Genomic DNA, 6,107 nt, shown 5'->3' on the forward strand with positions numbered 1-6,107 from the left:
CCAGTATTGATTACCATGACGATGACAGTGACATAAGAATTTCATCGCCACACCTTAACCATATATGAACACTAATATACCTCTTCTGGGCATGTAATAATAGGTCAATATTTTTGCAAAATAGGCAAACATTCAGCTAAAATAGCCGATCTACAAGCTCATAACGCGCTGGGTTGCGACGCGTAGTGAGCTTGTAGATCGGCTATTTTGGCAAAGGGATTCGGCGTACAGCCAAAAATGTATACGTGGGTTTTTTTTTGGGGGGGGAGGGGGGGGGGGTTCTCCTGTGGTGTTGAGAGAGACATGATAAAATTCATGCTTTAACAATGATGACTATATGACTATTTTGTTGTTTGTTTTTGTATTTGTATGTTAAGCTTAGACTGTGTAAATTTAACGCTGCATCTTGGCCAGTTCCCACTTGAAAAAGAGACTGTGTCTCAATGTGTTTTTACTGGTTAAATAAAGGTTAAATAAAAATAAAAAATAAAAAACAATAGATGGTAATTTCGAGTCCATAAAAATAGCTATAACATTGGGGCGTGCCAGTAGATCGTCCGTCCGTCCCAACCTTGTGAACGGGATATCTCAGGAACGCCTTGAGGGAATTTCAGGGAATTTTGGCATAAATGTTCACTTGAACTCAAGAAAATGTTGAAGTATTAGGTGGTCTAAGATCAAAGGTCAAGGTCACTGTGACTTCACAAAACATGTTCATGAAATGTCTTCAAAGACTTCATTCACTACATATAAAAGTCTGGACACATACAAATGTAAATCACAACTTGTTGGTCTGAGGCAGTACAATGCGGTATGTCTAGTTTGTTTTGTTATGTTATGATTTTCTTCAAGGTTGGTGGGAATGTACAGTAGGCATGAACGGTATGAACAGTAGGCAACCAGAGATATTATTAACTTCTGGGATGAAAAGGTCAAAGATTTAGGTCGCAGTTTAGATCAAGGTCAAAAAGAAGAGCTGGGCGGATTTACATTTTTCATGAAATTTGGTTGTTATGATCTGTAGGCTGTGGAAATGGCATATCATGTATCCATTCTATCAAGTTCAGTCCTTCTAATCTCATTTGATTATTTTTTCTAGAGATTCAATTTGTTATTATTATCACTATTATTATTAATGTGTTTTTACAGTTTGACCACTGCGAGACTAACACAGTTTAAGGTTTGAAAACCGGGTGACATGTATGGAAATGAATGAGCAATCATAGTGATAATACAAAATGGACACACAATGATAATACCTGTATTTCATTGAAAACTGAAACTGAAATGGAGTATAATACATTGCTGTGAAACCAAGATAAGGATTTTATGACTAGGAGACAGAGAACTCGATATGAATCACACTGCACTGGGGATTACTATATGTAGCCTGCATGCATGTGTCTATTTAATGACAATAATGAGAGCAGAGTCCAACACAATATCAGTAGATTATCATATCCAACACTATACTGTCCAGTGCATTACTATTGGATATTATAGGTGAGCTGAAAGTGGAGCTCCCCCAACGCATTCAAGTGCTCCATTGTATGTTATACAATTATATTATATTATATTACAATAACCTGGAGGTTTTCAATGTGGGTGAATCTTGTTGTTAATCGCTGGCAACAGTATTATAAAAGCAATAATACACTCAAGACCGTATATCAATTATACCAGGGGAACTGGCCTTTTGAGTCGTTCCAAGGGTTTGTCACCCATTTCCTCTTTATAACTAATTTCTCTCAAATACTAACTTCCTCACTATTAAGCTGTGAGTATAGCCGGGTGCACTGTGTAATGTATAGTCTACTACTGTATATTCTACAGCAAAATGTATGTACTTTCCCATGTAGTCTACTGTCTGAATAGATGCTGTGTCTATCATACTGTATAGCCTGAATGTTGTGTAATGCATTGTCTACTGTCTGAATAGATGTTGTGTAATGCATGGTCTACTGTCTGAATAGATGTTGTGTCTAATGTATAGTCTACTGTCTGAATAGATGTTGTGTCTAATGTATAGTCTACTGTCCTAATGGACGTTGTGTCAAATGTATACTGTCTTAATGGCTGTTGTGTCCAAAGTAGAATACAGTGCAGTCTCCTGTCTGAATGCGTGTTTATGTATTTTGTGCGTTTCCCTTCAACTGGTTTCAATAATGTAAAAAAGGAATAAAGGGTGTAGTATACAGATGGTGACTGGTGAGTGGGTCAATGTTAGTTTTTATGGCTTTATGTCTTTATGGTGTGGCTAGTTAATGGTTGATGATCATGGAAAGTCTAAAGTTCAAGTTGAGCTCAGTTTCTGTCTGATGTGGAGTCACACGAAACACTACAAGCACAAAGCGTCACTGAACTGCAAAAATAAACGCTGTTGGAAAATGTAAAATAAATTAAATGAAAATCCAAAAGAAATCTTCTTATAGAATGACCAACACCGTTGGTTGAATCTACAGATTTTTTAGTGGTCTTACATAACATTTAATGATGAAGTCTTGACAAATGTACATTCGATCTATCAGCCTGTGAAATCAAGTGAGAAGACTGCATACAGTTACATGCAGACCATGTGTAAAGCTTACATGATCATATTTCTTCCTTCAGTTCATGTTTCTGCTGTCCTCATATGAACCTTAGGCAGGTCAAGTGTAACAGTATAGCACATTTCAACAACGAGGCGACTCAAAGTACTTTATACAAAACATTATGTAACTTCGAATAACTTAAAAAATGTATGAAGTATAGGCATTAATAAGCTATGAGCTTCTGCCTATGCCTTTTCGATCTTACAGAATGAAGAAGTAAATTACAGTGTGTAATATGTTTTGTGATTATGTTGATGTGGTTCGAAATAAACTAACTAAACTAAAAAACTAAACTAAACTAAACTAAGAGCATTGAGACAAAGTGCAATAAGAAACACATTATTAAAGGCACATTTGAATACAATTAAAATGTTGTAAAGGGTCAGGCTTAGTTGGAACAGTATTGCAGAAGGAGAACACTTCCTCCTGTGTGTTCCCCGCTTATGTCATGCATGGAAGACAAACAAGGGTGTGTGTGTGTGTGTGTGCGTGCGGGTGTGCATACGTGCGTGTGCGTGCCTGCTTGTGTGAACATCAGTTCTGCAGTTGCCGCTTTCAATTTTCACAATAATAACATGGCAAACACCTTCCCATAGTAGATAGTTTTAGTACACTGATAATGAAAGGTGCCTGCTGAATTACAGTAGTTCATGGCACAGTGTTGTTTTCATTACACACGCACACATGCACACACGCACACACTCACACACACACACACACACACACACACACACACACACACACACACACACACACACACACACGCATACACGCACACACGCACGCACTCACGCACTCACGCACACACGCACACACTCACGCACGCACAGGCACACGCACACATATGGAGGCACGCACGTTATGTGTTATCTTTTTCGTCTCCCTGTGTGTTAATAAGCATGTGCATCTAGTTTATTATACAATGACATGCCTGTGTGTGTGTGCACTGTATGTGCGTGTGTGGATAATGTGTTAGACCACATACAAGGACCCCATTTTATGAGACAATTGTTTTGGTGACCCCACACTTGAATTATAGTGCAATTTCAAAGTTTAATGATTTTGTGTCTTGTCAACATAGTTTAAAAGCTACCGGAGTCCGGAGAGCGTTTCTGAAGAGCGTTTCTGTATTTGTAAATGGTAGCATATACAGCCTATATCTGTTGCCAGATCCGTAATATTCCCCACAAACAAACAAACAAACAAACAAACAAAATGCAAAATAAAAACAAATAAAACAGGCTTAATGGGATGGATACATTTTTCTTTTTTTCAGTTGTCCACAACATTATCTTCCCACGACCCCACTTGGGGTTGAGTTCAAAGATGGCAAACAAAGGCACAAATAATCAATCAAACTTTGTTGGATGTCAAATAGTGAATTTTGTTCCACCTATTGACCTATTTCTGTGGAATGCCAGTCTATTATGATGTGCCCAGTGTAGGGAAAATAGGGTTTATGTGGTTAAACAATAATGCAATTGTGAGAGAGCAGCCTCTTACAGACACATTTTCTCTATGTTCAGCAGTGGTACTATAATGTATGTTTTATTCGTTTTTGATAAGTGTCTCACAACTCCTTGTGAGTGGTCCACGTAATTCATTCTGTTGTGACTGGAAATTGTAATTGTGTTTATCTGCAGGGATGCTGTTATGGGGGAGAGTGGCCTGTTGAAGCCTAGCTGTGTAGTTGGGTGATTGGTGCCTGAAGAGCTGATTGAGGGGTGCCTAGCTGATTGATTATAACATGGGGAGCACCTTGGGTGATTGTTATTGTACTGTGGTTGGTTGATTGGAAATCCAAGGGTGGAAATCTGCAGAGTATATAAGGGGCTCAGTAGGAATGCAGACTGCCAAGGGGAGAGTTTAACACTTTGCCTTTCCGTTCATTTGTGTTGTTTGAGTTTTTCTCTCCAGTTAATTGCCATTTTTTGGTATCATTGTTTGTTGTCCTGGCCTGTATCTTATTACAAATATTTAGATTTTCTGCTAGCCTGCCTCCTGGTGCATTTTTTCACTGACTCTGTGCCGATCTACCCTTCCTTCCATGCCCCATGTGCCTCATGTGCCCCAAAATGTTTGGTTTGTGGGCGGATATTTTACTTTTTTTGGGGGGTTTAACTTTAATTCGGTTTAATTACTTGCTAGGTGAAGACAAAGCCTGGAGCCGGCAAAACATAAACAAATGGGAGTGCGCTGCGAGTACGAGCGTGCGGCTGCGCGCTGCAAGTATGAGCGCCCCGAGGCACCCGCAGTATCGGTGCCCTTGATCATAAATTATTATGTTGTTGAACATTAGTACACACACACACACACACACACACACACACACACTGTCTTTAGCGGAAGGCCTCACAATGTACAGAAAGTACATTCCAGCCAGAGTAGAACATTGTGACAGGTACAATTAACCCCCCCCCCCCCCCCCCCCCCCGTACCATTCCTCTGTTTACGTTACATGAATAACACACACACACACACACACACACACACACACACACACACTGTAGTACACACACCTAGCTCCGTGCACATCGAGGTGCAAGTACGTAGACACTGCGTATAAATAGAGAGAAGGACAAAGAAACCGCCTCTTACTCCGGCCCCTTCCACCGACCACATGTAGCAGCAAGGCCTCCTGTGCTCTGTGCTCTGTTTTTATTCAATAAACCAACTTAAGGAACTTGTACTTGTCTGGACCTTCCAACTATGTTTCACACTTGTACAATATACTACACTAACCCCTGGGAGCTGACAACAAGCACAGCCATCTACAGGCTACTGTGAGCTGACCAGCACAACCACAGTGTTGTACTGTTAGTCCCTGGGAGCTGCCCTGTACAACCACAGTCTTCTATACTGTTGGTCACTGGGAGCTGACCAGTACAACCACAGTATTGTACTGTTAGTCCCTGGGAGCTGCCCTGTACAACCACAGTCTTCTATACTGTTGGTCACTGGGAGCTGACCAGTACAACCACAGTCTTCTGGGAGCTATACCTGATCTGATGGGGAGTCAGTGTCTTGCTCAATGGCATATCAGTGGTTTTCAAACTGTGGGTTGCACCCTTAAGTGGGCCACAGGCACAGCAGGGGGTCAGGATGGTAGTGGGATGGCAACAATCTATTTATCTATTCATTTTCAAGATAAAATAAATGGTTTTGAGTGAGTATTGTTTATGCTTGACACAATTTTAAGTCACTAATTGTGACACCAGATATTCGCAACACTTTAATGTTATAACTTGCATGAAATGTAGAGTTAATTATCTGTAAACTGAATGTAAAAGGCCACTTATTGTACAAGTACATGTTTGAAGAATGAAAAGGGGATCCCTGTATTGATTATTGATCAACCTGTACACAAGCTGTAGCAACAAAGAGACCTTGAACCTTGATGAACAATCTTGATGGAGATCTGATTTCCATTTCATCGCCACATATATTTTACTAGAGTGGCCATGAAATACAATTCTATTCTATTCACCAGATTGAGGCCTGCAATTGTGTACAACC

Source organism: Gymnoscopelus microlampas (genome assembly GCF_963454915.1).
Source record: "Gymnoscopelus microlampas genome assembly, chromosome: 5".
NCBI classification, from domain to species: domain Eukaryota; kingdom Metazoa; phylum Chordata; class Actinopteri; order Myctophiformes; family Myctophidae; genus Gymnoscopelus; species Gymnoscopelus microlampas.